The following is an 11,234-nucleotide window of genomic DNA, read 5'->3' on the forward strand; positions in this document are numbered from 1 at the left end:
GGAATAAGCAGACCTGGAGGGTGTCTCCAGCTACAGGGGAGTGGTATTCTGGGAACATCCTGGCATACAATACTGCTATGTTCTAAGTTCCCTAAGAACACAGCTAGTTGATAGCTGGCTTGTAGGCATGCTTCCTTATGCGAGCTGAGGTCAGAGCAGGACCCTCCGCATCCTGACTGCCCGTAGACTTAGGTCCCAGCATCCTTATGTTAGGTGCCTGAAGAGGTTGTGTGAAAAGCAAATGTAGTGGACACTCCTCAGTGAATCTGAGTCCAATACAGGACATTGCAAACGTCCTTGTTCAATGAGAGTGTAGCTCGGTCCTAGCACCCATCAACAAGGGTTTCCAGACATCTGCCTGCAAAGCATACACACTTCCGAGAGTGAGCTTATGGACTATCCCTCCCACATCCTGCCTGCAGGTACACCGTGCTCCTAACAGGCGTAGCCCCGATGTGTGCCTGAAGTGTTGTGAGAGGTAAGTGGGAAGTCCCGGCCCACAAGACTAGTGCATCCAAGCTCAATCTAGCGGTTTCCTAGTAATTCTTTTTTAGCCAGGTGCTACATCCTAAGTGCCATACGAGAGAAGCTAGCTGAATGCCTTGTCCAAAAGCAACTTACTTCGGAGAGTTGAGCTCACCCTCAGTCCCTCACAGTTGCAAATTCCCTGCAGAAAGAGTTTTCAACATCTGCACCAGAGCCGTTTGTCAGAGGCTTGTGAGAGGCAAGTGGAATAAGGAGACCTCGAGGGTGTCTCCAGCTGCAGTGCAGTGGTATTCTGGGTACCTCCTGTCTTAGAGTACTGCTACGTTCTCAATGCCCTAAGAACGCAGCTAGTTGAAAGCTGGCTTGTAGGTATGCTTCCTTATGTGAGCTGAGGTCACGGCAGGACCCTCCCGCATCCTGACTGCACGTCGACATACGTCCCAGCATCCTTATGTTAGATGCTTGTAGAGGTTGTGTGAAAAGCATGTGAAAGTGACAGGACTCTGCTCAAGTGAATCTGAGTCCAATACAGACATTGCAAACGTCCTTGTTCAATGAGAGTGTACCTCGGTCCTAGCACCCATCAATAAGTGTCTTCCTGACATCTGCCAGCAAAGCTACACACTTCCAAGAGTTGAGCTTATGGACTATCCCTCACACATCCTGCCTGCAGGTACACTGCGCTCTTAACAGGCCTAGCCCTGAAGAGTGACTGAAGTGTTGTGAGAGGTAAGTGGAAACTCCCGGCCCACAAGCAAATTCCTAGTATTTCCTGTGTGAGCCAAGTGCTGCGACCTAATTGCCATATGAGAGAAGCTAGCTAAACGCCTTGTCCAAAAGCAACTTACTTCGGAGAGTTGAGCTCACCCTCAGTCCCTCACAGTTGCAAACTCCCTGCAGAATGAGTTTCCAACATCTGCACCAGAGCCGTTTGTCAGAGGCTCGTGAGACGCAAGTGGAATAAGGAGACCTGGAGGGTACCTCCATCTGCAGTGGAGTGGTATTCTGGGTACTTCGTGGCTTAGAGTATTGCTACGTTCTCAGTACCCTAGGAATGCAGCTAGTTGAAAGCTGGCTTGTAGCCATGCTTCCTTGTGCGAGCTGAGGTCAGGGCAGGAACCTCCCGAATCCTGACTGCCAGTAGACATAGGTCCCAGCATCCTTATGTGAGGCTCCAGAAGAGGTTGTGTGTAAAGCATGTGGAAGTGAGAGGACCCTCCTCAAGTGTATCTGATCTCAATACAGACATTGCAAACGTCCTTGTTCAATGAGAGTGTAGCTCGGTCATAGCTCCCATGAAATTTGTAACAGACATCTGCCTGCAAAGCATACACACTTCCGAGAGTTGAGCTTATGGACTGTCCCTCCCACATCCTGCCTGCAGGTACACCGTGCTCCTAACAGGCGTAGCCCCGATGCGTGCCTGAAGTGTTGTGAGAGGTAAGTGGGAAGTCCCGGCGCACAAGACTAGTGCATCCAAGCTCAATCTAGCGATTTCCTAGTATTTCCTGTGTGAGCCAGGTGCTACATCCTATGTGCCATACGAGAGAAGATAGCTGAACGCCTTGTCCAAAAGGAACTTGCTTCGGAGAGTTGATCTCACCCTCAGTCCCTCACAGTTGCACACTGCCTGCAGAATGAGTTTCGAACATCTGCACCTCAGCAGTTTGTCAGATGTTTGTGAGACGCAAGTGGAATAAGCGGACTTGCATGGTGTCTCCAGCTGCAGTGGAGTGGTATTCTGGGTACTTCCTGGCTTAGAGTACTGCTGCGTTCTCAGTGCCCTAGGAACGCAGCTAGGTGAAAACTGGCTTCTAGGCATGATTCCTTGTGCGAGCTGAGGTCAGGGCAGGACCCTCCCCCATCCTAACTGCCCCTACAGATAGGTCTCAGCATCCCTATGTTAGGCGCCGGAACACGTAGTGTGAAAAGCATGTGGAAGTGACAGGATTCTCCTCAAGTGTATCTGATCTCAATACAGACAATTGCAAACGTCCTTGTTCAATGAGAGTGTAGCTCGGTCCTAGCTTCCATCAATTAGTGTCTGGCAGGCATCTGCCTGCAAAGCGTACACACTTCTGAGAGTTGAGCTTATGGCCTTTCGCTCCCACATCCTGATGCCTGTACGGTTCGCTTGCACAGCATTTCGTTCTACGCGGGACAGGAGCCGAGAGAGAACCAAGTGACTGGCTTGTCAATTTCGCGCCTAGCCCACAGCTGCCTCCAAGGCATGCACACTCCTTTGGGTTGAGCTCATGGCTTCAACCTCCCACATGCTGACCGCCTGTACCCTTTGCAGCCAAGGCATTTCGTTGGACACGGGATTCAAGCTTTGGGAGAGGCAAGTGTCTCTTAGCTCAATCCAGTGACTTCTGACGACTTCCTCCCTCAGATGGGTGGTACATACTAACTTCCAACCCTGAGGACCTAGTTGCTAGCTCTCTCTCAGAAGAACTTTCTTCTGTGAGATGAGCTGACTTGCAGTCCTTCCCAGTTCCACACTGCCTACACATGGAGTTACGAACATCCTCACCAGACATGTTTGTCAGAAGCTCATGGGATGCAAGGGGCAAGCTGCAGACCTCAATGGTGCTGTCACTCAGTGCAGTAGAGCGGTATAAACGCAACGTCCTGACTTCCAGTGCTGCTGCGTTCTCACGGCCAGTAGAACGCAGCTAGTGGAAAGCGGCATTCGGGGCATGCTACCTTTGGAGAGTTGAGCTCAAAGAAGGACCCTCCCGCCTCGGGTGCCCTTGTGGGTGGAGCTGCCAACATCCTCATGTCAGGTGCAGAGAGAGGTGTTGAGAAATGCGTGTGGAAGCGTCAGGCCTGTCCTCACGCAATCTGAGTTGCATACAGCGATTGCCAACGTCCTTGTTCAATTAGAGTGTAGCTATGTACTAACTCCCCTGTATGAGTGGGGTGCAGACATCTGCCTCTTAGGCATACACGCTCCTGAGTGTCTAGCTTATGGACTGTCCCTCCCACATCCTGCCTGCAGGTACACCTAGCTCGTAACAGGCACACTGTGAAAAGAATGTGGAAGTGACAGGATTCTCCTCAAGTGTATCTGATCTCAATACAGACATTGCAAACGTCCTTGTTCAATGAGAGTGTAGCTCGGTCCTAGCTCCCACAAAGCGTCTAGCAGACATCTGCCTGCAAAGCATACACCCTTCCGAGAGTTGAGCTTATGGACTGTCCCTCCCACATCCTGCCTGCAGGTACACCGCGCTCCTAACAGGCCTAGCCCCGATGCGTGACTGAAGTGTTGTGAGAGGTAAGTGGAAAGTCCCGGCACACAAGACTAGTGCATCCAAGCTCAATCTAGCGATTTCCTAGTATTTCCTGTGTGAGCCAGGTGCTACATCCTATGTGCCATACGAGAGAAGATAGCTGAACGCCTTGTCCAAAAGGAACTTGCTTCGGAGAGTTGATCTCACCCTCAGTCCCTCACAGTTGCACACTGCCCGCAGAATGAGTTTCGAACATCTGCACCTCAGCAGTTTGTCAGAGGCTTGTGAGACGCAAGTGGAATAAGCGGACTTGCATGGTGTCTCCAGCTGCAGTGGAGTGGTATTCTGGGTACTTCCTGGCTTAGAGTACTGCTGCGTTCTCAGTGCCCTAGGAACGCAGCTAGTTGAAAGCTGGCATCTAGGCATGATTCCTTGTGCGAGCTGAGGTCAGGGCAGGACCCTCCCCCAGCCTAACTGCCCCTACAGATAGGTCTCAGCATCCCTATGTTAGGCGCCGGAACACGTAGTGTGAAAAGCATGTGGAAGTGACAGGATTCTCCTCAAGTGTATCTGATCTCAATACAGACAATTGCAAACGTCCTTGTTCAATGAGAGTGTAGCTCGGTCCTAGCTTCCATCAATTAGTGTCTGGCAGGCATCTGCCTGCAAAGCGTACACACTTCTGAGAGTTGAGCTTATGGCCTTTCGCTCCCACATCCTGATGCCTGTACGGTTCGCCTGCACAGCATTTCGTTCTACGCGGGACAGGAGCCGAGAGAGAACCAAGTGACTGGCTTGTCAATTTCGCGCCTAGCACACAGCTGCCTCCAAGGCATGCACACTCCTTTGGGTTGAGCTTATGGCTTCAACCTCCCACATGCTGACCGCCTGTACCCTTTGCAGCCAAGGCATTTCGTTGGACACGGGATTCAAGCTTTGGGAGAGGCAAGTGTCTCTTAGCTCAATCCAGTGACTTCTGACGACTTCCTCCCTCAGATGGGTGGTACATACTAACTTCCAACCCTGAGGACCTAGTTGCTAGCTCTCTCTCAGAAGAACTTTCTTCTGTGAGATGAGCTGACTTGCGGTCCTTCCCAGTTCCACACTGCCTGCACATGGAGTTACAAACATTCTCACCAGACATGTTTGTCAGAAGCTCATGGGACGCAAGGGGCAAGCTGCAGGCCTCAATGGTGCTGTCACTCGGTGCAGTAGAGCGGTATAAACGCAACGTCCTGACTTCCAGTGCTGCTGCGTTCTCACGGCCAGTAGAACGCAGCTAGTGGAAAGCTGCATTCGGGGCATGCTACCTTTGGAGAGTTGAGCTCAAAGAAGGACCCTCCCGCCTCGGGTCCCCTTGTGAGTGGAGCTGCCAACATCCTCATGTCAGGTGCAGAGAGAGGTGTTGAGAAATGCGTGTGGAAGCGTCTGGCCTGTCCTCACGCAATCTGAGTTGCATACAGCGATTGCCAACGTCCTTGTTCAATTAGAGTGTAGCTAGGTACTAACTCCCCTGTATGAGTGAGGTGCAGACATCTGCCTCTTAGGCATACACGCTCCTGAGTGTCTAGCTTATGGACTGTCCCTCCCACATCCTGTCTGCAGGTACACCGCGCTCCTAACAGGCCTAGCCCCGATGCGTGACTGAAGTGTTGTGAGAGGTAAATGGAAAGTCCGGGCAAAAAGACTAGTGCCTCCTAGCTCAACCTAGCGATTTCCTAGTATTTCCTGTGTGAGCCAGGTGCTACATCCTCTGTGCCATACGAGAGAAGCTAGCTGAACACCTTGTCCAAAAGGAACTTACTTCGGAGAGTTGAGCTCAATCTCAGTCCCTCACAGTTGCACACTGCCCACAGAATGAGTTTCGAACATCTGCACCTCAGCAGTTTGTCAGAGGCTTGTGAGACGCAAGTGGAATAAGCGGACCTGGATGGTGTCTCCAGCTGCAGTGGAGTGGTATTCTGAGTACCTCCTGGATTAGAGTACTGCTACGTTCTCAGTGCCTTAAAAGCGCAGCTAGGTGAAAGCTGGCTTCTAGGCATGCTTCCTTGTGCGAGCTGAGGTCAGGGCAGGACCCTCCTGCATCCTGACTGCCTGTAGACATAGTTCCCAGCATCCTTATGTTAGGCGCCGGAAGAGGTTGTGTGAAAAGCATGTGGAAGTGACAGGATTCTCCTAAAGTGTATCTGATCTCAATACAGACATTGCAAACATCCTTGTTCAATGAGAGTGTAGCACGGTCCTAGCTCCCACAAAGCGTCTAGCAGACATCTGCCTGCAAAGCATACACACTTCCGAGAGTTGAGCTTATGGACTGTCCCTCCCACATCCTGCCTGCAGGTACACCGCGCTCCTAACAGGCCTAGCCCCGATGCGTGACTGAAGTGTTGTGAGAGGTAAGTGGAAAGTCCCGGCGCACAAGACTAGTGCATCCAAGCTCAATCTAGCGATTTCCTAGTATTTCCTGTGTGAGCCAGGTGCTACATCCTATGTGCCATACGAGAGAAGATAGCTGAACGCCTTGTCCAAAAGGAACTTGCTTCGGAGAGTTGATCTCACCCTCAGTCCCTCACAGTTGCACACTGCCTGCAGAATGAGTTTCGAACATCTGCACCTCAGCAGTTTGTCAGAGGCTTGTGAGACGCAAGTGGAATAAGCGGACTTGCATGGTGTCTCCAGCTGCAGTGGAGTGGTATTCTGGGTACTTCCTGGCTTAGAGTACTGCTGCGTTCTCAGTGCCCTAGGAACGCAGCTAGTTGAAAGCTGGCATCTAGGCATGATTCCTTGTGCGAGCTGAGGTCAGGGCAGGACCCTCCCCCAGCCTAACTGCCCCTACAGATAGGTCTCAGCATCCCTATGTTAGGCGCCGGAACACGTAGTGTGAAAAGCATGTGGAAGTGACAGGATTCTCCTCAAGTGTATCTGATCTCAATACAGACAATTGCAAACGTCCTTGTTCAATGAGAGTGTAGCTCGGTCCTAGCTTCCATCAATTAGTGTCTGGCAGGCATCTGCCTGCAAAGCGTACACACTTCTGAGAGTTGAGCTTATGGCCTTTCGCTCCCACATCCTGATGCCTGTACGGTTCGCCTGCACAGCATTTCGTTCTACGCGGGACAGGAGCCGAGAGAGAACCAAGTGACTGGCTTGTCAATTTCGCGCCTAGCACACAGCTGCCTCCAAGGCATGCACACTCCTTTGGGTTGAGCTTATGGCTTCAACCTCCCACATGCTGACCGCCTGTACCCTTTGCAGCCAAGGCATTTCGTTGGACACGGGATTCAAGCTTTGGGAGAGGCAAGTGTCTCTTAGCTCAATCCAGTGACTTCTGACGACTTCCTCCCTCAGATGGGTGGTACATACTAACTTCCAACCCTGAGGACCTAGTTGCTAGCTCTCTCTCAGAAGAACTTTCTTCTGTGAGATGAGCTGACTTGCGGTCCTTCCCAGTTCCACACTGCCTGCACATGGATTTACAAACATTCTCACCAGACATGTTTGTCAGAAGCTCATGGGACGCAAGGGGCAAGCTGCAGGCCTCAATGGTGCTGTCACTCGGTGTAGTAGAGCGGTATAAACGCAACGTCCTGACTTCCAGTGCTGCTGCGTTCTCACGGCCAGTAGAACGCAGCTAGTGGAAAGCTGCATTCGGGGCATGCTACCTTTGTAGAGTTGAGCTCAAAGAAGGACCCTCCCGCCTCGGGTGCCCTTGTGAGTGGAGCTGCCAACATCCTCATGTCAGGTGCAGAGAGAGGTGTTGAGAAATGCGTGTGGAAGCGTCTGGCCTGTCCTCACGCAATCTGAGTTGCATACAGCGATTGCCAACGTCCTTGTTCAATTAGAGTGTAGCTAGGTACTAACTCCCCTGTATGAGTGGGGTGCAGACATCTGCCTCTTAGGCATACACGCTCCTGAGTGTCTAGCTTATGGACTGTCCCTCCCACATCCTGCCTGCAGGTACACCTAGCTCGTAACAGGCACACTGTGAAAAGCATGTGGAAGTGACAGGATTCTCCTCAAGTGTATCTGATCTCAATACAGACATTGCAAACGTCCTTGTTCAATGAGAGTGTAGCTCGGTCCTAGCTCCCACAAAGCGTCTAGCAGACATCTGCCTGCAAAGCATACACCCTTCCGAGAGTTGAGCTTATGGACTGTCCCTCCCACATCCTGCCTGCAGGTACACCGCGCTCCTAACAGGCCTAGCCCCGATGCGTGACTGAAGTGTTGTGAGAGGTAAATGGAAAGTCCGGGCCAACAAGACTAGTGCCTCCTAGCTCAACCTAGCGATTTCCTAGTATTTCCTGTGTGAGCCAGGTGCTACATCCTATGTGCCATACGAGAGAAGCTAGCTGAACACCTTGTCCAAAAGGAACTTACTTCGGAGAGTTGAGCTCAATCTCAGTCCCTCACAGTTGCACACTGCCCACAGAATGAGTTTCGAACATCTGCACCTCAGCAGTTTGTCAGAGGCTTGTGAGACGCAAGTGGAATAAGCGGACCTGGATGGTGTCTCCAGCTGCAGTGGAGTGGTATTCTGAGTACCTCCTGGATTAGAGTACTGCTACGTTCTCAGTGCCTTAAAAGCGCAGCTAGGTGAAAGCTGGCTTCTAGGCATGCTTCCTTGTGCGAGCTGAGGTCAGGGCAGGACCCTCCTGCATCCTGACTGCCTGTAGACATAGTTCCCAGCATCCTTATGTTAGGCGCCGGAAGAGGTTGTGTGAAAAGCATGTGGAAGTGACAGGATTCTCCTAAAGTGTATCTGATCTCAATACAGACATTGCAAACATCCTTGTTCAATGAGAGTGTAGCACGGTCCTAGCTCCCACAAAGCGTCTAGCAGACATCTGCCTGCAAAGCATACACACTTCCGAGAGTTGAGCTTATGGACTGTCCCTCCCACATCCTGCCTGCAGGTACACCGCGCTCCTAACAGGCCTAGCCCCGATGCGTGACTGAAGTGTTGTGAGAGGTAAGTGGAAAGTCCCGGCGCACAAGACTAGTGCATCCAAGCTCAATCTAGCGATTTCCTAGTATTTCCTGTGTGAGCCAGGTGCTACATCCTATGTGCCATACGAGAGAAGATAGCTGAACGCCTTGTCCAAAAGGAACTTGCTTCGGAGAGTTGATCTCACCCTCAGTCCCTCACAGTTGCACACTGCCTGCAGAATGAGTTTCGAACATCTGCACCTCAGCAGTTTGTCAGATGTTTGTGAGACGCAAGTGGAATAAGCGGACTTGCATGGTGTCTCCAGCTGCAGTGGAGTGGTATTCTGGGTACTTCCTGGCTTAGAGTACTGCTGCGTTCTCAGTGCCCTAGGAACGCAGCTAGGTGAAAACTGGCTTCTAGGCATGATTCCTTGTGCGAGCTGAGGTCAGGGCAGGACCCTCCCCCAGCCTAACTGCCCCTACAGATAGGTCTCAGCATCCCTATGTTAGGCGCCGGAACACGTAGTGTGAAAAGCATGTGGAAGTGACAGGATTCTCCTCAAGTGTATCTGATCTCAATACAGACAATTGCAAACGTCCTTGTTCAATGAGAGTGTAGCTCGGTCCTAGCTTCCATCAATTAGTGTCTGGCAGGCATCTGCCTGCAAAGCGTACACACTTCTGAGAGTTGAGCTTATGGCCTTTCGCTCCCACATCCTGATGCCTGTACGGTTCGCCTGCACAGCATTTCGTTCTACGCGGGACAGGAGCCGAGAGAGAACCAAGTGACTGGCTTGTCAATTTCGCGCCTAGCACACAGCTGCCTCCAAGGCATGCACACTCCTTTGGGTTGAGCTTATGGCTTCAACCTCCCACATGCTGACCGCCTGTACCCTTTGCAGCCAAGGCATTTCGTTGGACACGGGATTCAAGCTTTGGGAGAGGCAAGTGTCTCTTAGCTCAATCCAGTGACTTCTGACGACTTCCTCCCTCAGATGGGTGGTACATACTAACTTCCAACCCTGAGGACCTAGTTGCTAGCTCTCTCTCAGAAGAACTTTCTTCTGTGAGATGAGCTGACTTGCGGTCCTTCCCAGTTCCACACTGCCTGCACATGGAGTTACAAACATTCTCACCAGACATGTTTGTCAGAAGCTCATGGGACGCAAGGGGCAAGCTGCAGGCCTCAATGGTGCTGTCACTCGGTGCAGTAGAGCGGTATAAACGCAACGTCCTGACTTCCAGTGCTGCTGCGTTCTCACGGCCAGTAGAACGCAGCTAGTGGAAAGCTGCATTCGGGGCATGCTACCTTTGTAGAGTTGAGCTCAAAGAAGGACCCTCCCGCCTCGGGTGCCCTTGTGAGTGGAGCTGCCAACATCCTCATGTCAGGTGCAGAGAGAGGTGTTGAGAAATGCGTGTGGAAGCGTCTGGCCTGTCCTCACGCAATCTGAGTTGCATACAGCGATTGCCAACGTCCTTGTTCAATTAGAGTGTAGCTAGGTACTAACTCCCCTGTATGAGTGGGGTGCAGACATCTGCCTCTTAGGCATACACGCTCCTGAGTGTCTAGCTTATGGACTGTCCCTCCCACATCCTGCCTGCAGGTACACCTAGCTCGTAACAGGCACACTGTGAAAAGCATGTGGAAGTGACAGGATTCTCCTCAAGTGTATCTGATCTCAATACAGACATTGCAAACGTCCTTGTTCAATGAGAGTGTAGCTCGGTCCTAGCTCCCACAAAGCGTCTAGCAGACATCTGCCTGCAAAGCATACACCCTTCCGAGAGTTGAGCTTATGGACTGTCCCTCCCACATCCTGCCTGCAGGTACACCGCGCTCCTAACAGGCCTAGCCCCGATGCGTGACTGAAGTGTTGTGAGAGGTAAATGGAAAGTCCGGGCCAACAAGACTAGTGCCTCCTAGCTCAACCTAGCGATTTCCTAGTATTTCCTGTGTGAGCCAGGTGCTACATCCTATGTGCCATACGAGAGAAGCTAGCTGAACACCTTGTCCAAAAGGAACTTACTTCGGAGAGTTGAGCTCAATCTCAGTCCCTCACAGTTGCACACTGCCCACAGAATGAGTTTCGAACATCTGCACCTCAGCAGTTTGTCAGAGGCTTGTGAGACGCAAGTGGAATAAGCGGACCTGGATGGTGTCTCCAGCTGCAGTGGAGTGGTATTCTGAGTACCTCCTGGATTAGAGTACTGCTACGTTCTCAGTGCCTTAAAAGCGCAGCTAGGTGAAAGCTGGCTTCTAGGCATGCTTCCTTGTGCGAGCTGAGGTCAGGGCAGGACCCTCCTGCATCCTGATGCCTGTAGACATAGGTCCCAGCATCCTTATTGTTAGGCGCCGGAAGAGGTTGTGTGAAAAGCATGTGGAAGTGACAGGATTCTCCTAAAGTGTATCTGATCTCAATACAGACATTGCAAACATCCTTGTTCAATGAGAGTGTAGCACGGTCCTAGCTCCCACAAAGCGTCTAGCAGACATCTGCCTGCAAAGCATACACACTTCCGAGAGTTGAGCTTATGGACTGTCCCTCCCACATCCTGCCTGCAGGTACACCGCGCTCCTAACAG

This window comes from Vulpes lagopus, chromosome 13 (genome assembly GCF_018345385.1).
Source record: "Vulpes lagopus strain Blue_001 chromosome 13, ASM1834538v1, whole genome shotgun sequence".
In the NCBI taxonomy this organism is placed as follows: Eukaryota; Metazoa; Chordata; class Mammalia; order Carnivora; family Canidae; genus Vulpes; species Vulpes lagopus.